This window comes from Oryctolagus cuniculus, chromosome 7, assembly GCF_964237555.1.
Source record: "Oryctolagus cuniculus chromosome 7, mOryCun1.1, whole genome shotgun sequence".
Lineage (NCBI taxonomy): Eukaryota > Metazoa > Chordata > Mammalia > Lagomorpha > Leporidae > Oryctolagus > Oryctolagus cuniculus.
In genome coordinates, this window is record NC_091438.1 from 53,824,030 (window position 1) to 53,846,070 (window position 22,041).

General features: G+C 53.6%; 1 protein-coding gene across 4 annotated transcripts in view; it reads left to right on the forward strand.

The window, feature by feature from the left end:
* Positions 1–22,041, forward strand: part of IGSF3 (immunoglobulin superfamily member 3) — a 94,289-nt gene that overhangs the window by 20,386 nt on the left and 51,862 nt on the right. The gene's annotated exons all lie outside the window — the stretch shown is intronic.

Below are 22,041 nucleotides of genomic sequence, written 5' to 3' on the forward strand. Positions count from 1 at the left end.
TTCCAACAAAACCAGGGTATCCCAAGTGTTGGTCAGTGCCATTCCATTCATAGGCAGCTGCTCTTATTTCTCCCATTGTTCTCTAAGTTAAATCCCAGCTCAAGAGAATGACGCTGGAGCCTCCAGCGAGCCCAGCCTTTCATTGTCCATCTGTCTCTTCAGTTGCCCATCCATCCATCTGTCCAGCCAGCTCAGAGTCTATGAAGGTGTGTTAATTGAGCCTGCAGTATGATTTTGGGCAACTTACTTTTCTAGACTCCTGGTTCCTTATCTAGAAAATAATGGGAGATGCTCATTGGGATGATGGAGGAATTAAATGGTGTCATCCAAGGAAAGCACCTAACTCTCAACAACCAGTGTTGGTTGTCCTTATTGCTGCTAAGAGCCAGGTCAGCTGACTGGCCACAGGTTGTCTTGGACATGGTGTGGCTGCATGGAGATTGGATTCAGGCCACAGTACATGGGTGCTATCCATAAAGGCATGACCTTTGGACCATGTTGTTGCCTCCCTTGGGATATCTCGCTGTTCTTGTTTCAGTCTTGGTAAGGCCATTGTGACTGGGCTCCAGAAGTCTCCGAGTCACGAGCCGCATACTCTGGCCATTGAATGTCATGTCTTAGATCTTGAGAGTGTGGGCAGCTTCCAGCTGACTCTCAACTCCCCTTGTGTGGGCTTTACTGCCTGTCTCTCACCTACCCATCAGTTGCACCCCTCCCCCCTTTTTCTTTCTTGAGATTTATTTAGGGGCTGGTGCTGTGGCAAGGCCAAGCCTCTGCCTGCAGTGCCATCATCCCATATGGGTGCCAGTTCATGTCCCGGTTGCTCCGTTTTAGATCTAGCTCCATGCTAATGCACCTGGGAAAGCAGCAGAAGATGACCCAAGTGCTTGGGCCCCTGCACCCATGTGGGAGACCTGGAAGAAGCTTCTGCCTCCTGGTTTCGGAATGGCCCAGCTCTGGCCATTGTGGCCATTTGGGGAGTGAACCAGTGGAAGGAAGATCTCTCTTTCTCTGTCTCTCATTCTTTCTGTAACTCCACCTCTCAGATATTTAAATAAAAAATAAAAATTTAAAAAAAAAAGATTTATTTAGTTGAAAGAGTTACAGAGAGAAAGAGAGAGAGAGAGAGAGAGAAATCTTTCATTTGCTGGATCACCCCCCCCCCCTAGATAGCCACAATGACTGGGGCTGAGCCAGGCTGAAGCCAGGAGTGAGTTTCATCCCAGTCTCCCATGTGCGTGACAGGGTCTCCAGCACTTGGGCCATCTTCCACTCAGTTCCAAGGCAGGGAACTGGATTGGAAGTGGAGTAGCCAGGACACAAACTGGTGGCCACATGGGATGCTGGTGCTGCAGGATGCAGCTTAACCCACTGTGCTACACTGCCGGCCCCTAAGCTGCACCTGTTTTTGTCACCTGCCACCCTGTGAACTCTGAAGGCCCCTGCACACGTAGATGTTTTCATTTCACCCCTTTCTCAGCCTATCCACCTCCTGTTTCTGTCGGTCCTGCCATTCTCTGGTCATTCTCTCGGATTCCCTTTGTTTGGCTTTGTCCCTTGTACTTTCAGAGAGCAGTGCTGACATCACCAGGGCCCCGTGCGGTGTCTGAGGGAGATCCTGATTAGCCATTTGAGTGTAAGGTAATGGTAGCATATCTAATTAGAGGGATCCTGGGGCCAGTGAGTGATTGATCACTGGGTGGCCGGGCAGGGAGAGGGTCTGAGGAGGTGGCTGCACAGCCTGACTTCTGTCACTGCAGACACAGGCATTAACAAGCAGGAGCTCACTGGTCAGCTACCAAGCTGTCCTGGCGGTGGCAGTGGCTCAGGACCCCAGGGACCCAGCTGCCTTTGTTCACGCAGCTCAGCCCGCTGCCTTCCTCTGTATTTCACCCCTGACAACTCACTTGATTCTGCCTCTGGCAGTCTTGGTTTCCCATGAATACCCTTCAATGCCACCTGCTGCCCTGTTCCAGTTCTGCTTGAGAAAATTCTCCTCTTGGTTGTGAGCTACAACTGACACTGTCTTCGTTGTAAGTGTAATTTTTAAAGCAAAATTAGACACTCCAGGACTGGCACCGTGCACTTTCAGACCTTGTGAATTTCCTAGAAGCCTTGGCCCCATCGCTTGGAAGTCACTGTCTTCCTCCTAAAAATAACCATAGCAGCGTTTCGCCGGGATCTGAGCACAGGCGCTTTCTGTCTGTCCCAGCGCCTGTGGGAAGAGACAGAGCTGCTGTAACCTGCGATCCATGCCCAGGGCCCCAGGGGTCAAGCCGTGCTGGGAACACATCACAGTGTATCATAAAGGGGACTTTTGTCCCACTCCGGGTCAGCTCCGTGTCTGAGCCCACGTGTGCCGGATGCTGCCGCTGCCGCCGGGGAAGGCGCTTATGAGACGCCCTCATTAAGGTGGAAGCAGTGAGAGGCCTGGGGCCACAGCGGCTGGCCCTGAGCAGAATGGCCACGTCAGTGGCCGCCTCCCCCAGCCCCAGCTTTGTGCTGTCCCAGCCTCCTGCCATCTCCCTTCCCCTCCCCTGAGACAGCCACGTCCTTGGCTGGGCTGGGCTCTCCAGCCTCTTGTCTGAGTCCTCCGGCTAGTCCCCGGCCCTGCTGGTTTGAAGGTTTCCCACTCAGGAGGGGAAGCAGCAGGGGACATCTATGGACGCTCACGTGTACTCTGGCTCTGGGGGTTCACTTACATCCTCAGATTTCATCCATCACCAGCCAGACGAGTGTTAGGAGCTGAGGTCCGGCGAGATCATGGGATTTCTCCCAGTCACAGCGAGCACTGGCCCTTCTTTGAGCTCTAGATAAGGAGACGGAACCTAGTATTTGAAAATCCACTTTCTTGTGGTGTGATTTGCATATAAGGATGTTCACCAACTTCAAGTGTGCAGCTCTTTGAGTGTTGACCATTGTGAACAGTTATGCAGCATCAAATCTGGAACACTTTTGTCACCCCAGGTTTCCCTGTACCTCCTTGCTGCCTGCTCCTTCTGCCACCCCTGGGCCCCTGGCACTGGGGTAACCTAATGCCATCACCACGGTTTTACGCTGTCCGAGCATGTGATGCGTTGGGATCCTGTGGGGGTGGGGTTAGGAGTGGGAGACTTTTGAGTCTGGCTTTTCTCAACGCAGCTCTGGACTTCTGAGATTGAACCAAGTGCTGTGTGTGTGTGTCCAGTCGCTGCCTTTTTCGTGGGACTAAGTTCCCGTGGCGTGGCGACACCACACTTTGTCTTCCATTCATTCCCGGTGGACATTGGGGTTGCTTCCAGTTTGAGGCTATCAGGACTAAAGCAGCTGTGAGTGCCCAGGTCTCTGTGCGGATGTGGATTGTCCTTTCTGTTGGGTAAATGCCTGGGAGTGGGATTGCTGCGTTGTCTGGCTGCTGTGTATGATTTTGTTAAGAAGCTGCCAGACGGCCGGCGCCGCGGCTCACTAGGCTAATCCTCCACCTGAGGTGCCGGCACCCCGGGTTCTAGTCCCGGTCAGGGCGCCGGATTCTGTCCTGGTTGCCCCTCTTCCAGTCCAGCTCTCTGCTATGGCCCGGGAGTGCAGTGGAGGATGGCCCAGGTGCTTGGGCCCTGCACCCGCATGGAAGACCAGGAGAAGCACCTGGCTCCTGGCTTTGCATCAGCACAGAGTGCTGTAGCACAGAGTGCTGTAGCTGCCGTAGCAGCCATTGGAAGGTGAACCAATGGAAAAGGAAGACCTTTCTCTCTGTCTCTCTCTCTCACTGTCCACTCTGCCTGTCCAAAAAAAAAAAAAAAAAAAGCTGCCAGACTGTTGTCCAAAGTGGCTGCTCCATCTTGTTCCCCTCCCCCCAACCACGTAGAAAGGGGAACTGGCACTTGCACCTCAGTTGAGAGATTTCTGAATACCACAGAGCCACTGGCTGCTCAGGTGTGGCCGAGCCTGTCCTTTGAGGACGGGACATCCAGGAGTGTTTGGCTCTTGGGAGCCAGTGGGTGGTGGGGCTTCCTTGAGGAGGTCCCTTTGTCACCGGGGCTGCCTGCTCTGGTGGCTGCCCGCCACACGTCCTCCTCTGTCCGCTTTGCTCTCGGCCATCTCCGTGGCTCCCACTGAGACTCTCCGGTGGAATTCCCGCTGCTGGCAGCCCGTGCCACTGGCGCTCCTGGGTAGCCCGCTCATGGCTGCGGCTCTCCTAGGCTCTTCTCGTGCTGCTCCTGGTCCGAGCTGGAGATAGAGACGCCCTCTGCAGCTGAACCCAAGTGCGGAAGCCCCGGCTCCCGGGAGGGACGCCGTCTCAGCATCTGTGTGGTTGCCAGGCTGTGTGCGGGCGTGAGGGCCACTCGGGGCCATTGTGGTTTGAGGGTCCTGCATGGGTTTGGATCTTGCTGCTCAGCGTTGGCCCCTGCACTTTGCTGCCTTGCTTTCCAGGTAAGTCCCTGATGTTTTGAAAGAGCCCGTGGCAGAGGGTGCTACCAGGTTTCAGTTCTGCAGTGTCTGTGAAGTGCAGAGAAGGAATTGAGGACCAGTGAGTGCTTGGGTGCACTTTCGCCTTCGTCTGTGGCAGCATTGCCTGAGTGGGGACCACTGGTAATTAGGGCCCAGACGAAGGGGAGTGTGGGCCCCCTTTCCAAGGGCTGTTGTCATGGGGTAACTGAGCCCACAGTTTGTGCTGCCGCGTGCACTGGGCTGCAGCCTCACCGGATGGGTGTGCGTGTTTGGGCAGGGTTAGAGACGTGCTTTGTGAACCGGCAGAGGAGCGCCTGGCCTTGGCGTCTGGAGCTCTGGTTTCCTGTCCTTTCCCTGACTCCTGCTGGTTTGATGACCTTGGATGAATCACCTGACTTTTCTGGACTTGCGCTTCCTCACTGCAGAATAGAGACAGTGATCCCTTCTCACAGGGGTTGGTGAATCGGCCTCATGCCAAAGCGCATTTTGCACATGTGACAGTGTGACACCTGGCCGGGGCCACCTCCCTGGACGTGTGCTATGGCTGGGGAGGCACAGCTGACAGCCAGAAAGCCACCTGCTGTTCCCCTGCTTGTCCTGGCCATGGCTGTGTGGCATCCCCTGGAGGACCCCCTGTGGCTGGGAGCCACTGGTGCAGACTGGCATCTGGGCTCAGTGTCTCACTGTCCCGCTGACTCTCAGGCTATCAATGCACAAAGGATTCAGGCCAGGAGGGGCTGCTGGGGGAGTGAGCTGGGCCTCTCAAGGTCTTGCGATGAGAGTCCCGAGTGGGATTACTCAGAGACCCAGAGGCCCGAATGATGGAGAAGCTGGGATTCTGACACAGATCTGGGCGTTCAAAGAACTGCGCTTGCCAAGTTACTATCAGGAACTGGCGGTGTGACCTGGGGCAGGTTGACCTCGGTTTCCTGTTCTGTAAAGTGAGGGGGCAGGGACAGATCATCAACCCAGAGCAGTGGACAGACAGCTTTCCCGTTGCATTTTGTGATGGAGCTCACCACCCCCCGCTCCCTGCCACCTTCCACCCCAGCACCTGCCCTGTTCACACGGCACTTTTGGGAAGATCCAGCTCTGCAGCCTCTTTTGTTCCTCATGTTAAATCCCTGTGGTTGATGAGTAATTGCTCTAGGGGCAGAAGTGGGAGTGAGGACCACAAGGGAAGATGGGAGACAGACGGGTTCCCCATGGGCAGTGCCACGTGGAGGAACTTGAGGACGACTTTGCTGAGCAGTGTTCCTGATGGCTCACGGGCAGGTGGCCCTGCTGACCTCTGCCTCCGGAGCCCCAGGGCCCAGCATGGCGTGGTGACTGATAGCCCTGCAGTGGAACTGCTACTGTGGCTGCCACACCCCTGGGTCCAGGACACCAGCAGACTCCCAGGCTCCTGTTGCAAACCATTTACTTACAGTGTTGCATTTCCCCCTTTTCTGCCTTCTTATCCCATCGAGCATTGCAAAGGGTTATCAGCACATGAGTTGGATAAATATTGTTCCCAACTCCTCTGATTTCAGTCACAGCCGTAAGGAAGGAAGCTCTTTGCCTAGCCTCTTTTTCCTTTTCTTTTGTATCTCTTCTGTCAGCTCTACTACTCTCCATGTTCTTTTTTTTCTTTTTTAAAAATTTATTTATTTATTTGAAAGTTTGAGCTACAGAGAGAGGAACACACACACACACACACACACACAGATCTTTCATCTGCTGGTTCACTCCCCAAATGGCCACAGTGCCTAAGTCTGGGCCAGGCTGAAGCCAGGACCCAATAGCTTCTTTTAGGTCTCCCATGTGAGTGGCGGGGGCCCAGTAACCTGGTCCATCTTCCACTGCCTTTCCCTGGCCATTAGCGGGGAGCTGGATCCAAAGTGGAGCAGCTGGGACATGAACTGGCATCCATAGGGATGCTGGCATCACAGGCAGCAGCTTTACCTGCTATGCCACAGTGCCCCCCACACCCCTGAAAAATTTTTTTTGAGAAGTAGAGAGAAGGAGAGATATCATCCATCACCTAGGTTGCTCCCCATGTGCCCGCAATGTCCAAGGCTGGGCTGAGCTGAAGATCTCCCACGTGGGTGGCAGGAACCCAGTTAACCTGAGTCATCACCGCTGTATCCTAGGATCTCCATTAGCAGGAAGCGGGAGCTCCAGCCAGAAATCAAACCCTGGCACTGCGGTGTGGGACGTGAGTGTCTTAACGACCAGACCAGTTGCCTGCCCTGCTCTGCCACTCTGATTGGCTGCCTTCCACACTTCAGAGTGCTCTTCTTCATGGATCATTTTTTTTTGCTCTGCACATTTTGCTATTATTCCTTCTTTGAATTTCCTGTTATAAAATTTTTTCAATATATACTACAGTGGGGACAATAGTATGATGACGCTCCCCCCCTCCTCACCCCATTACGCAGTCCAACAGTGATGATTTTATCTTTGGCCCACTCGCTTTCCTACCCCTCCTGTATTATTTCCAAGACAATCCCAGGAACACTTAGTGTATTCCTATGTGTTCCTGAGAACGCATGCCTGTTAAGCTGCATTGATTATTACTTCATTTTCCTATTGAAAGTTAGTTTCCGGAATAACGAGGTGGTACTGTTTCTTCCCTGTCAAATTGGTGAAGTTGTCAAAGGCAGACATTACCAAGAGTTGATGAAGACAGGACGCAACAGAAATGCTTCAACACGGATCTTGGGAATATAAGTTGGCTCCTGATGTTGCAGAGTGATTGGGTATTGCCTAGTGTGATGGAAGATACCCTGCGTGAACATTTACAGGAATGGTTACCGTAGCAAAAAGTTGGAAACCACTTACAGGTTTATCAAGAGAAAAGTTGCAGTAAATTGCGCTGCAGATGCCAAATACTCAGACAATGGAATGTGATGTACAGAACTGAAATGAGTGCACCAGAGTGACACACGTCAACCTGGATTACTCTTGTCGAGGAGTAAAAGAGAAGTGCACACAGTGTGCTCTCATTTTAAACAGTTTTAAAACATACAGATACTCTCTGTATTACTAATGGCTATGTACATGTGCAGGAAAAATGTAGAAGTAGGTGTGAGTGATCAGTACTCCTATCAGTCATTTCTGGTGGGGGTGAGAGCATGGGGACTGGGTGAGACAGGGACTTGAGCAAAGCCTACAGCTTGCTTGCTTTCTTGAGAAAAAAGCAAGTGTGACAAAATGTTAAGATGTGACAAATCTTGAATGTGCATAGGTTTTTTTTTTTTGACAGGTAGAGTTATAGACAGTGAGAGAGAGAGAGAGACAGAGAGAAAGGTCTTCAATCCGTTGGTTCACTTCTCAAATGGCTGCTACGGCTGGCGCTGCACCGATCCGAAGCCAGGAACCAGGTGCCTCCTTTTGGTCTCCCATGGAGTGCAGGGCCCAAGCACTTGGGCCATCCTCCACTGCACTCCCGGGCCACAGCAGAGAGCTGGACTGGAAGAGGAGCAGCCGGGACTAGAACCTGGTGCCCATATGGGATGCTGGCGCCGCAGGCTGAGGATCAACGAAGTAAGCCACGGTGCGCCCCCCCACCCCCTTTTTTTTTAAAGATTTATTTATGTATTTGAAAGTGAGAGTTTCAGAGAGAGGGGGAGAGACAGAGATCTTCCATCTGCTGGTTCACTACCCAGATGATCACAACAGCCAGGGCTGAGCCAGGGCTGGACCAGGCCAAAGCTGGGAGCCAGGAGCTTCAATTGGACTCCTACATGGGTGCAGGGGCCCAAGCACTTGGGCTATCTTCTGCTGTTTTCCCAGGCATATTAGCAGGGTGCTGGATGGGAAGTGGAGCAGCCGGGACTTGAACTAGCACCCATGTGGGATGCAAGCACTGCAGGCGGTGGCTTTATCCACTATGCCACAGCATGAGCCTCATGTAGGTATTTTTTATGTATACTTTTCTGTATGTTTTAAGTGTTTCCTTATTCAAAAATCAAACTAAGAAATGGGTAATCATTCTTTATCTTCTGAAGAGCTTGAGGTAGCCACTGTTAACCAAGGCCAAGAAATCCAGCATTGTTTTTGTTTGTTTGTTTGTTTGTTTGTTTTTGACAGGCAGAGTGAACAGTGAGAGAGAGAGAGACAGAGAGAAAGGTCTTCCTTTTGCTGTTGGTTCACCCTCCAATGGCTGCCACGGCTGGTGCGCTGCGGCCAGTGCACCACACTGATGCAAAGGCAGGAGCCAGGTACTTATCCTGGTCTCCCATGGGGTGCAGGACCCAAGCACCTGGGCCATCCTCCACTGCCTTCCTGGGCCACAGCAGAGAGCTGGCTTGGAAGGGGGCAACCGGGAAAGAATCCGGCGCCCCGACCGGGACTAGAACCTGGTGTGCCGGTGCCGCTAGGCAGAGGATTAGCCTATTGAGCCGCAGCGCCGGCCTCCAGCATTGTTTTTTATCCAGTCCTAAGAAAATGCCTATTTTTCTTATCGCCAAATGACAATGGGTCATGGATCAGCCTGCTCTTAATGGATTCCTAGAGGCCCGGGACTCTAAGTGGCGTCCTGACACTTACATTAATAGCTGGAGAAAGCCAGGTAATGAAGCCCTAATGATTTGACGCAGCAAGCTTGGGCAAGAAGTGGTGGCCCTGCGCTTTCTTTTTCTCCTTTTGGGGAAGGTAAGGTCGGTGCACAGTGTGCAGGGAGAAGGCAGAGAGGGGTATGTTCCTGCTTGCCGCTGTGTGGGTGCAGCGTCCCTCCTGTCATCTGTGGTTGGTTAACACCTGTCTCCACACCTGTGGTTTGCACACGAATGAAAGGAGTGGTCGGGAGGAGACAAAGCTTGTGCTGAGCCAGGCGAGGAGCAGTAGAATTTAGACAATGACAAGGGGTGGCTGCAGAATTGAGAGCCCACAACCCCTCCCATCCATCCTTGTCTTAGCACCTTATCTGCCTGTGTCCCTCATTGTATTCCTGTCTCTCTACCGGTAACTTTTCCTGTGGGACAAAGCAGGTGGCGATGTTCAGGGTGCAGACCCTGAGCAGGTACCTCAGGCTCTCAGCGCCACACTCATCTGCAAGTGGATAAGAGAATGGTGCCCACTTGGTCCCGCTGCTGTGGGCTCAGATGTTGCCATGTGTATCAGGCACGCATGTCTGTGGAGGGGGTGCTGGTGAGACTTGGCTGGTGCTGGTATTGTGGTTCTCCCTGTTTCTTCCCTTCACCTCTCTCTCTCTCTCCTGTCCCCCCTTCCTCTTCTTCTTTCCTTCCTCCTGTTTTCAGCTCAGCAACTCAGAGCAGGTGGCATGCAGTGTAAGCAAAAATGTACAAGTGTGAGTGACCACTGGTGGACGTGGGGGACATGGCAGCAATTGCGCAGGCCACATGGGGGCTTTGGAGGACCTGGTGGCAGTCACGGTGATAAGCACCATGGGGCCAAAGTTGAGAAGCCTTGACTCCCAAGAGGATGCATGATGTGACTGGCAGAGGAGCCCCCAACCATTGTTCACCGGTGACAAACTGCTGTGAGGGACCTGCTGGCACTGGCTTACTGGATGGATTAGCAGAGGCGGAGAGCTGGAAGACTAGTTTTAAAATATGCCAGAGACCTTTGGGGTTGAAAAGCAGAGGGATTAGGCCAGTAGCAGTGGCAGTGAAACAGGAGAGAGTGGCGAGAGAGCAGCAAGCTCACCAGAGAAGGGACAGAGGAGGGAGTTGTCCCCGGGTGTGTTAGTCTGCTGGGGACCTCAGAAGTGAGGGTAGCAAGGGTCACCCACTTTGATTGTTCACCTTTAATATACATGGGGTGGCTTAAGGTTTGGCATCAAAATTGGCCTGTGGAATCCACCTGCCGTGGATGCCAGCCAGCAAGGACTGGGAGCTGGCGCACTCCCAGCAGGACAGGAGAAGTGCACCTGCATAGGCCAGGCAACACTGTGCCCAAGCATTGTCTTCAAAGTTCTCTGACTGCTCTGGGATGTTGCGGGATTCTGTCCTTGGCCTTTCTCTACCTTTTTTATTTTATTTTTTTAAAGCTGAATGTAATGAAGGCAGAGGTCATTCTCATCTGTCATTGAAAGTCATCTTTATGACTTTAAAGCAAGAAGGGACAGCAAGTGGATAGGTTGCAAGTAAGATCCAAACTGATCTTGATGAGATTGGCTGATGGCCTGGGTCCCGTTAGGACAGGGCAGGGATAAATACAAGGTTTGGAATCCAGCGGCACCAGCACAGGAGGGGGAGGCTGTGAGAAGTGTGGCGGCTTTTAGCTGGCAGGCATCAGCCGTGCGATGTGGCCACCAGGCAAAGCTGTCTTGTCTAGAATAGCCATGGAGATAGTGGTCTGCTTGCTATGTCCTGGTCAGACCAGTTTTGGGCAATACTCCCTGGGGCACAGAAACAAACTGCATCCTGTGTGAAGACACAAGGAAAGGAACTGAACACAGGGCGCAGGCTTCCCGAGTCTTGTTCCTGCGCAACTCTCTCTCATTTCTGTGCCTGCGTCAGCGACCTGCGCCGAGTATGTGACGTAAATAAGATCAATATGAAATTGGGCTTGTCCTGGGTCCAGGACCCGTGAGTCCAATTTCAGTTCAGAGTAAAGAAGTGCTTTCTAATAGTGCCACCCGCCTGGGCTGCCGTCAGCTCGTCTGCGGGGAGGTGTCTGCAGGTGCAGGAGAGACAAGCTTAGTGGCCCCAAGAATCCATCGTTTTCCGGATGGCCAGGACTTCTTGGTGGAGCACGGTAAGGGAGAGAGGGTAAAAATCTGTGATCAGTGAGCGTGGCCAGGAGCTAGTGGGTTTGTAAATGGACCTGCTGGCATCCTTACTCACCAGTGCGCCCCCATCCCAAACAATGCTTTCTATAATTTCTAGATAACATGCCCTAATTTGAAACAGCATCGAATAGGATTTAAGTTAATGGTGTGAATTGCAGTCCCATCTGCTCAGCTCCACGGCCCAGTAGATCTGGGGAGCCATTTGTCACAATTCGTTTTGAAGCCAGGAAGAAACATACTCCTGGCTGCTGTCCAGCACTTTTCGTGGAGGTGCCATCTCTGGAATGTGGAAGGCGCGGGCGGTGACGAAGCCCGGGTTGGACAGAAGGAGCGCCCTGTGCTGCGAGACAAAAGACAGGGCTTCCAGTCCCCCCTCCCTGGCTTGCTGGTGACCTTGGGTGAGGCCTGGGACCTTCAGGCCTCAGTGCCTGGTGTAGACGGAGCTTGGCAAAACTCAGCTCCTCCAAGTCAGGGGCTGGGCCAGTGACCATTCGCCTTCTCAACCGTTCATTCAGCGAATAATTTTGAGCTTCTTATTAGGTATCACACAGCATTCTAGGAGCTGGGGCTCCAGCAGAGCCAGGATTCTTTTTTAAGAGCTACGGTACAAGAATATCGTTTTCTATTTGATAATGTTATGGGCGAACAACACTTTTTTTTTTTTTTGAAGATTTATTTATTTATTTGAAAGAGTTACACAGGGAGAAGAAGAGACAGAGAGAGATCTTCCATCCTCTGGTTCACTCCCCAATTGGCCACAACAATTGGGGCTGGAATTCCATTGGGATCTCCCACATGGGTACAGGGGCATAAGCACTTGGGCCATCCTCCACTGCTTTCCCAGGCACATTAGCAGGGAGTTGGGTCAGAAGTGGAGCAGCCGGGACTTGAACCGGTGCCGACGTCACTGGTGGTGACTCTACCAGCTGTGCCACAGCACCAGCCTGAGTGCAGCAGTTCTTTCAGGCGTAAGGACCACACTCATCAAGGCTGTGCTGCATGGGCAGAGTCGTCACCAGCCCTCTTCTTGATGTGTTGAGTCCTAGAAGGGGAAAGAGAGAGGATTCAGCGGGACTGGAACCCAAACCATGGAGACTTGGGTAGCAGACAGGTGCTCATAGACACACCTCGGCTCACTGAAGGGAAGGCAGACATGGTGAGTCGGCGTGGTGGTGGGGCAAGGCACCTGTGAGCAGGAGCGTTGTTATCCTGGGAGAGGGGAGTCAGGGGAGGAGCTGGTTGAGTCATCGCACAAACATTTATTGGGCTCCTACTGTCTGAACTGCAGAGGGCCACACAAAGGCATGTGTGTGTTGGGGTGGGGGGAGTGGAGACAGTGCAGGCACACACACAGGAGAGAATGACTGCCCACCCAGGGTGCTGAGGAGGACTTCCCAGGCAGTATGACAAAGGACAGGCTGGCCTTGAAGTCTGGTGAGGCGTCTGCTGGGGAGGGCTTTGCTTGTCCCAGGGGTTGGCCTACCTATTGCAGGTGCAGGCCAGAGACCCTGGACCCAGCTGCTTATCTGACTCTTGGGATGCTGGGGGGCTGGAGACCCGAAAAAGATGATGACCCGAAAAAGACACCATCACGTTTGGGGATGAGACTTCTTTGTGCTTAAGCTGCCTCGAGTCTTTTCTGGAACATTGTGGGTGGGAAACAAAAAATAGTCCTTTCTGCTCTGTCGTGTGGGGAGTTGGCAGGGGCGAGGCGCTGGGAAGCAGCTGAGGCGGCCCCAGGTGCAAAGGCCTGGAGAAATGGACGAAGTGAGGCTGCAAGAGGGAGGCAGGGGACAGGGTCATGAGGTGCTGTGAGAACCAGGGACGAATCTGTGAGCGAGGGTGAGATGAAGAAATGGAGGAAGGAGAGGACCGAGGTTTGCTTTGGAGGAATAGGCCGGATGGCCTGACTGTGCCTTTATTTAAGCTAATATCTGAGATTGGAGACTCAAGGGCTTGGTCAGGCTCAGTGCCTTCAAAGCAGTGAGAAACAAGAATGTGGGGTGAGTTAGAGAGATGGGGCGCAGGCAGCTGGCAGCGCGCTGTTGAGAGACTAGCGCCGCGGTGAACTGAAGCTGCCTAACAAGTCAGCCCCGATCTGCATGGCTGAAAACAGAAGTCGTCTCGTTCTTGCTCGTGAATTCTGTAGGTGCAGAGATTCGGGGCTGGCTTGGTGGTCGTTCTGGCTCATGCAATCGCAGAGAGCATAGAGAGACACAAGGGGGTAGGACCCCAGGGAGCGCCAGTGCTGGGGACCTACACATCACCTCCTCACGTGGTCACTCCTGTGGGCCAGCTCGGGCTACTTCATGGTGCGGTGGCCTTTGAGCAATCGGCTGGCTCACCTGAGAGCTCAGGGCTCCAAGCCAGTCTCCCAGCAAGCCGGCAGCAGCCCTCTTGCCCTTTATGGCCTCACGGTCACAGAGTGTCACTTCTGCCAGAGCCACAGCACGCCCAGCACAAGAGGAGTGCCAGAGTCCTGGTAGGCACAGCGGGGGTGGGGCTAGACGGGTGGCTGTGGGTGGAGGAGAGTGGAGGGCACTGCCTCAGCCTGCGTGGGTCCCCTCTCCCCAAGAAATGGGCCGGAGGTGGGCAAGGAGGCTGCAGATGATGGAGGAGAGGCGTGCAGAGGTGGAGGAGGGAAGCCGGGAGGTGTTCCGGGCGTGATGCCAGGCCTGCTGTGGGTGCTCCGAGGCATATGTGAATGGGTGAGCTCAGGGCAGGGGCGGATTGGGCCAGGGACACCTGACTCTTGTTCTGCTCTTGTTTTTTCCACTCCCCAGCATTTCATTAGAAGAAACATACAATGGCCTGCTTTCATTGTCTTCCTGTTTAGTTTGGGTACAGCACGTATTTTCATTTGAATAGCGATTGCATGTATGTGTGTTTAATTGAAAAGGCCACCCAGGGGAGTAGACAGTGAAGTGACAGCAGCCGACAGTGGGTGCAGGTGCACCCGCAGACACTGCTCTCGCCCACCCCGCTGCGTCGATGCTGACGGTGCACTCTGGCAGGATGGATTTGCTCCTGCTCTTTTGACCCGTGGCTTCAGCCTCGGTGGCGTAGAACCCTTTCCATGTCCTGGTCAGTCCTCCCACCTTCACGAGAAGGCACAGCCTGCAGCTCCAGGGCTAACCTTGGCCCTGGATCCCGAGCAAGCCTTTCCTGAATCTGTAATTGTAAACCCTGTTTCTAATTCAAGCCAGATTCATTCCACAGTGCTTCTTGGTTCTTGCATTGTGTTATATTGTGCAATCTAAGTGTTCTCTTTAACCAAAGATCATGCTTCTGAACTTTTTATCACTAGCATGTACCTTTCCCTGGCATAGGGGAATGAATATAATATTCCCCCTGCTTTTTTTTTTTTTTTTTTTTTTTTTTTAAGATTTATTTACTTGAAAGGCAGAGTTGCAGAGAGAGAGGGAGAGACAGAGAGAGAGATCTTCCATCTGCTGGTTCGCTCTCCAAATGGCTGCAGTGGCTGGGGCTGAGCCAGGCTGAAGCCAGGAACCAGGAGCTTCTTCCATGTCTCCCACATGGGTGCAGGGGCCCAAGGACTTGGGCCATCCTCGGCTGCTTTCCCAGGCGCATTAGCAGGGAGCTGGATCAGAAGTGGAGCAGCTGGGACTTTACCGGTTCCCATTAGCGATGCTGGCACCACAGGCAGTGGTGTTGCCTGCTACGCCACAGCGGCGGCCCCTGTTTTCCCTCTTTTCTAAAAGATTTTTTGTGTGGAGGAAATGCAAAGATTATTCAAAGTCTCATCCAGCACCTCCAAAATCACCCCCAAACCAGAACCAACTCTGCTGTACTTTCTGGGGTGGATGGTGACCCGCCGAGACCCTGTCTCCTTGAAGCTGGAGGTGGGGAGCAGGAATGCCTAAACCCAGGCTACTCCCAGTGGGTGGAACGCGAGGCAGCAGTGCTTGCCCAGGCCCAGGGCTGATGCCTTCCTAGCTGGTGTTCAAAGGAACAGATTGCAGCTGAACTCCGTGTGGTACTCAGACATGGCTTGTACATCCCGGAGGCTGTGTCTCTGCAGCACGCGGCATCGATCAGAGGCGTTTGAAGCCATTTTTTTCGCTGTGAGTGTCCACAAAATTCACTACTTTGCAATGAGCCTGGCAGGGATGGCTGCAGCAAGGAGACTACCCACTCAGGTGCTAGTGTCTCTTACTTCTGAAGTTTTGTCTTTGCAAGTAAATCGGATGCTCGGTGAACACACTCATGTCGCCGTCCCTCGCCACCGGCACCGAGCACGCTTTCAAAGCCCCTTTCTGTCTGTTGCCTGCTTACTCCTTTTCTCTTTCTGGAGTTGGCGGTACGCAGTGGGCTGTACAGGTATGGCGAGTTAATCCTGCCGGACAAGGTCAGCTGCGAGTTAACGAGTACTGCAATCTCTCTTTTCCTCCCTGGAGCAGGGGTTTCCTTTCATGCCCTTCCTGAGTTTGGGGAGACAGAAATACACCGTCCTGCAAAAGGATGGCTGAGAACAATTACAAGCTAATCCCGCGGCGCCCACTGGCCGTTCCTTGCTTTCCTCCTTCCACCTTTGAGGGCCCCTCATTGCGTATGCTGTGCCCTGAGTTATTCCGCAGTTATCTTGAAAGTGGTCTCTGAGACGCCGCTGAAATCCTGGAGAGTGTGTCACCCTGGTGAGAGGCAGGCACGCCCCCGCCAGATGCGTATCTCATCTGTGGTACACAAAAGGCAGCTGATAACTGGATGGGGTGGGAGGCCTTTGGGGCTGCCCAAGCCTTTTCGAGGTTTGCTTGCTTTCTAAGTGTGTTCAGTGCGCAGCCCGAGCAGGGTGGTAACCTTCCCACCTGGTGTCAGGACCTGCTAGCTTGTTTTCTGATTCCGACCTCGTGTTGGTCCGGGCCCTTCCTCAGTAAACCCTGCACCCTCTTCCCTTTGCTGGTGGCACTGGGTAAGCTTAGAGTCTGTTACTTTCCAGGAATGGGCTCTGCTCTTGGTGACTTGTGCTGCATCTTGACCTTTGTGGTGAGTGAGGCTCATTGGGCATTATATGGGTCTGCAGCTGGTAGAGACGGAGGATTGAATGCCAGGTATTTTTGAGTGGCCTTGAATAATCCGTCTCCTGGCATCTTTCTCAGATCGATCGCTGGGTGATCCAGGTCAGTGCAGGCACCTCCCATCTGAATGCTTGCTGTGTGACTCTCAGTCTCTGTCCCTGCCTTCCCACCCCGCTGAGGTCCCCCCTCCCCCGATTCCTAGGGGAGCTGTCTAGGGAAATGTTTTTTTAGGATAGATTATCTGTCCAGTTATGACCTGATTAGCTTCTACCTGATGGTCGCCCAAGACCTGAGAATCATCCTGGACAGCTCTCTGACTTTGCCATGTGCTTGTGCCTCTTGATTGCATGGCTGTAACATCTGTCTTGCTAGAGAGCCGCCTCCATCCCCAAGGACCTGTTCCAATGGCAGCCCTCACCACCTGGATCACTGCAGGGTTTTCTGCCAGGGCCCCTTTCATGACATTCCTGCCAGAATTGTCTTCCCAAGACACACTCACACCCCATCAATGGCTCTGCACTGCCCAGGGGCTGAGCCCCTACTCTTTACATGGCACCTGAGCACCCCTGCATCTGGCCCCTGTCTACAGCCTCACCTTGGTCTTCTTTACCCCCGTGTGCACCTGCTACCCGTCAGTGTCTACGTTGAACACAGCAACACTCCTGTGGCGCTCCAGCCACCCCTGAGGCTCTGCATGTCCTCACCCTGCTTCCTGCTGAGGTCTTGTGCCCCGCCCACGGCAAGCAGAAGGGCTCACTCGTCATAACTAGAACCTGGCACAAGAGAGCTCTCTTCCGGGAAGCCTGACCTCACTCCCTGGCGGGAAGGGACCCCTTGTTCTGTGTCCTCTGTGTGGCACCACCATTGCACATCTACCTCCCCACCCCTGGGCTGTGAGAACAGGGGACTTGCAGCTCACCCGCCTAGCGCAGTGTCTAGCCAAGAACAGGCAGTGGATGTGTTTGTGGGATGAATGGAAAAGGAGCTTGGGGGTCAGAGACTGTGGACTGTGCGTCCCACTGTGCCATGTCTCTAAGCCTCAGGTTGCTCATCTCATCCAGGGCTGTGCACTTCTCTTGCTAGATGGTTGTGACGTTAGAGGAGATGCTGGCGGCAAAGCTAGTAGTATCGTGTAGGTTTGGATGGTTCCTGGCATCTAGCAGGTGTTCAGCCCTTATTTCCCTGTTCAGATGATAGCCAGGGAAAGCTACTTTAGGAGAGCGCATCTCCTGGTGTCTTTTGTTTGCTTCCTAAAAGGGCTTCCGAGTCTTGCCCCCTAATTAGGAGGGTGTGCCTGGAGAGCCTCTTAGAGCGCCTGGGCTGGGTTTGCCCCAGGAGGCAGAAGCTTTGAACCCAGCTGCTTTGTCAGACTAGGCAGCAGACGTTCAAAGCCCAGATCCTGAAATCCCTGTTCCTTCAGGGCCCTCGCTCTTGACGGGGATTTAGAAACGGCCCTGTGCTGCCTGTCACGTCCGTGGCCCTGCCTGAGTCAGCGGCAGCCTGCATGCTAATGCCTCAGCCTCTGCTTTCTCTGGATTCCTCAAACCGCCTGCCACTCAGGTGCCTTCCGTGTGTCTTTCCGAAGGGTGGCATTGGTCCAGGGGCGTGGTATCTGTCACTGCCCACTGAGGCATCCGCTTCCCAAGAGAGGTGCATCAGGGGGCTTGGAATGGATCCAATGTGGAACTGAAAGCTTAATAACAGCGGAAATATGAAGTGTTTAGGAGAGCAACTTAACAGCTTAGAAAACCGAGTGGACGAGGTCAAGCCTGTTCAGCCAGCCTCTGAGTAGCGAAGGATCCCGAAGGGAAGGTGGGGAAGGCGGTCGCCCCAGCCCTTCCTCGCCTGGCCCATGGGCTGCAGCCCACTGGGCCATCATTTGCTCCTCCCTATTTCACTCCCCCACCCGCTCTGCCTCAGGTCCAGCAGCCACCTCTCCTTGTCCCTGTTCACAACCTCAGAGTCACAGCATAGAAATATTCACCCCCTTTGGACCCGTTTTGTAGGTTCTGAGGCAGGCTGTCTGGGCGAAGCTTTTCCTTTTATTTTTTATTTTATTTTTTATTTTTTTTTTTGACAGGCAGAGTGGACAATGAGAGAGAGAGACAGAGAGAAAGGTCTTCCTTTGCTGTTGGTTCACCCTCCAATGGTCACCGCGGCCGGTGCACTGCGGCCGGCGCACCGCGCTGATCCGATGGCAGGAGCCAGGTACTTATCCTGGTCTCCCATGGGGTGCAGGGCCCAAGCACTTGGGCCATCCTCTACTGTACTCCCTGGCCACAGCAGAGAGCTGGCCCGGAAGAGGGGCAACCGGGACAGAATCCGGCGCACCGACTGGGACTAGAACCTGGTGTGCCGGTGCCACAAGGTGGAGGATTAACCTTGTGAGCTGCGGCGCCGGCCGCAAAGCTTTTCTGACCACTTGTCCTGAGTGCAGGCACTCCAGTGAGCGCACCACGGGCAGTGCAACTACCGTCCTCATCACCCAGCGCCCTTTAGGATTTTCGGACACATTAGCCAGTACTGTTCCCACGCACACGGAGAGCTCTGTGGGAGCCTGGAGGTGTTTTCTTTACAAAGATACTTCCAAATGCTTTTGTAGCCACTCCCCCCTTTTCCTTTGCACTTTCAGAATTTTAGGTGTTCACAAATATTTTTCTCTGTGATTTTTTTTAAGTTATTTTACTTGAAAGGCAGAGAGATAGATCTTCCAGCTGATGGTTCACTCTCCAAATGCCTGCAACTGCCAGGGCTGGGTCAGGCTGAAGCCAGGAACGCAAAACTCCATCTGGGTCTCCCACATGGGTGACAGGGACCCAAGCACGTGGACCATCTTCTGCTGCTCCCAGGGTACCCACTAGGAGGAAACAGGATCAGAAGCAGAGGAACTGGGACTCAAACCAAGTGCTCTGATTTGAGGTGCTGGCATCCCAAGCAGCAACTTAACTGCTGCACCAAATTCCCGTGCCTTCTTCGTGATTTTTAATGGCTGCATCAAATGTCACCACAGTTGGTTCCATGTAGATTCCTTACTGGTTTTGTGACCGCCCCACGATCTTCTCTGTCCTTTGGGAAGTCCCCTGTTCCCTACCCAAACACGGACCTACACATTGGTGTCGTGCTCCCCAGTTCTCTGGGTGCTGTGAATGGATCTCCACTTGCAGGGCTTTGCTTTGTGGATCTGTGATGCTGACTTTTGGGAATGAGCGGGGGCCCAGTGCTCACTTCCTGTTCACAGTCGTCATGCTGAAAGCATGCTCCTTGAATTCAGTTGGGAAATATGTAACCACAGACAAGGGCGAAGCACAAAGACGGAACCACCAACCACCAACAACGAAAGTCAAGCTGAGGGGAAAAGGAATGGCCATGCGTTAGCAGATGTGACAGGTGCGTGGGAAAATTCCCAGGAGCAGTGTCCATGCTTCCAGCTATTTGTTTTCAGCTGAGTGCAGGGATTCATGCTGCATGAGGGTGCTAGACATATTGCAGGGTGTCTGGCCACCCACGGTGGCTCCTGCAAGTCCCTGTTTCCCCCAGAGTCACTGTGTATTAGGTAATGCAATACAGATGCCCATCTGGCCCATTGCAGCTGGACCTGGCTGGGGTGAAATGCATATTACAAGCGCCCTCCCTTCCCAAGTCTTCAGTCCCGATGACATGGGTGAAAAAAAAAAAAGTTGCTCAGCCAATGGGATTGCTGTCTGGATCCTTTGCACTGGGAGCCGCAGGGGTGAGAGTAACAACAATAGGCATTTGTGAGCTGTGTGTTTGGAAGGCAGAAACTATGGCCACGTGAAGGAAGCGTGTCCCTGGACAGCTGCGGGAGCTGTGTGGAGGAGGGTGACGTCACCAGTTCTGGTCTTCAGAGACCTCGCTGTGTTGTGATGCGTCCCCCTGGCTGCCCTTCTACACTCTCCTGCTCGCCGCCGCGCATGCTGGTTGATGGGCTCTGCTTCCTGTGCTTATCCAGCCAGCACCTAACAGCACCTCCTACTGACTCAGCTCGGCAAGGGCGTCACAGCAGCGCCACCGGGAGGCGGGGAAGGCTCTGCCCTGGGGCGCCTCAGTGGCACTAGGAGAAGAAAGCTTTCTGGGGATGGTGGGAGTTGGAGGGGCCACCCTGTGAGTCGGAACCTGCCCTGAGGCTCCCCTGCAGACCCTGGGTCACAGCCCGTGTTCCTGGCAGCCCTTGCTTTCTCGCTTTGCTGTCCACGGCCTGGGTGTTGGGAGGTAGAATGCAGGGCCACTGTGTTGAGAGACACAGCAGACTCCTTGTGAGCTTCCTGTAGCTGTGGCCACCCCGTCATATCCAGGATAGTTCCAATGCCACGTGGGACACCCCTCGGGGCCCCCCGCCTCCCTCTGCTCCCTGGGTGAGCTGCCTGCAGGGGCCGCTCTGGTGTGTTTTCAGGAAGTCCTAGGGAGGACGTGGGAGCATTGAGGGGTGCACAGATGGAGCCCGCCAGCTTCCAGGAGGACCAAAGCTGAGCAGGAGTTATTCTGGGCTGTGGTGCAGTCCAGCATATGGCGAATCTGGGGTAGCCCAGCTCCAGAAGCGAAGCCTAAAGTAGTGGCAGCATTGGCCGTTAGGAACCGGGTGCCGTGAGGAGGAACAGCAGGCGGTGGCTGTGTCTGAGGTGCCAATCTTTTACTGGAACTCCTGGCTTGTGGTTCACGAAGTCACGGGACTGAGCCCAGGCCATGGTGCCACGAGGCTGCCCTCCTAAAAGGCGGCTTGCCGCTCAGCCCATTTCCGCTGTCTTTGAAGCCGGATGGAAAGGAAGAGTGGTGAGGGTAATTACAGGGAGAGCATTTACAGCAACTCAGTAATCTGAGCCCGTCTTTCCATTTTTTTTCCCCCTCTAGAAAATAGAAGACAAATATAGGACTCATATGCATTTTGATTGGGCATGGCCTTGTGGGCGTGGCTGGTGTGGGGCCTTCCCACCTTTCCTGCCACATGCTGCTGCCGTGTCACCCTCAGCATGGCAGTGAGGGAGAGTGTGCAGGGGAGGAGGAACACTGGGGTGGGAAGGACGCAGGTGCACTGTCCCAGGAAAGGAGGGGCAGAGAATGTCAGGAGCTGGGGTGTTGGGCCATCCTGGGGCCAGACAGCACGTGGGGTGAAATCTGGGGACATCCCGGAAGTGATGGCGCGAGAGAGACCTCCGCATTCGCCAGCTCTGAGCAATGCTCGTCTTACTGGGATTCACTCTCACCTCCTGGTGCACCAAGATATTTTTGTGTCTCTTCCCTGTGATGTAAATAGTCATGGAGAGAGATGCTGGAGAATTGTGTACATTTAGACGAGCAGAGGGCAAGAGGTAAGAGGGATGTACAAAGACATGGGCTTGCTATGGAAAACAGGTGGACATAGCTTAAATATCCATCAAGAGAGTGGAACGCCCTGGTGGAATACTCTACAGCTGTCTAAAATAAAGGCCTCCATTATATTCAGTTTCGAAAACACTGAGGGAGAAAACCAAGGCGTGTGAGTAGAAGGGATGATCAAGTTTATTTAAAGCGTGATGAGCAGTATGGCAGGTAAAGATAGTTACATGTATCTGTATGTAAAAGTCGTTAAGAAAAATGTCTGGAGAAATTCATCCCTGAGTCATAGCAGTGCCACTGGGCGCTGAGGTTTGAACGTGACTTAAGTGTAGTTGCCAATGCCTTACATTAATGGTGTTAGGAGGGTACCATCGCGTATAGAGGCAGGGCCTCTGGATTAGGTTAGATCATGATGCGGGTGGTGAGGGTTGGCTCCTGGTGGCTTCCTAGGGAGGGGAGAGACACACAGATGCTGGCAGACAGGCGGGCTCCTGTCTTCTTTTCCTTATG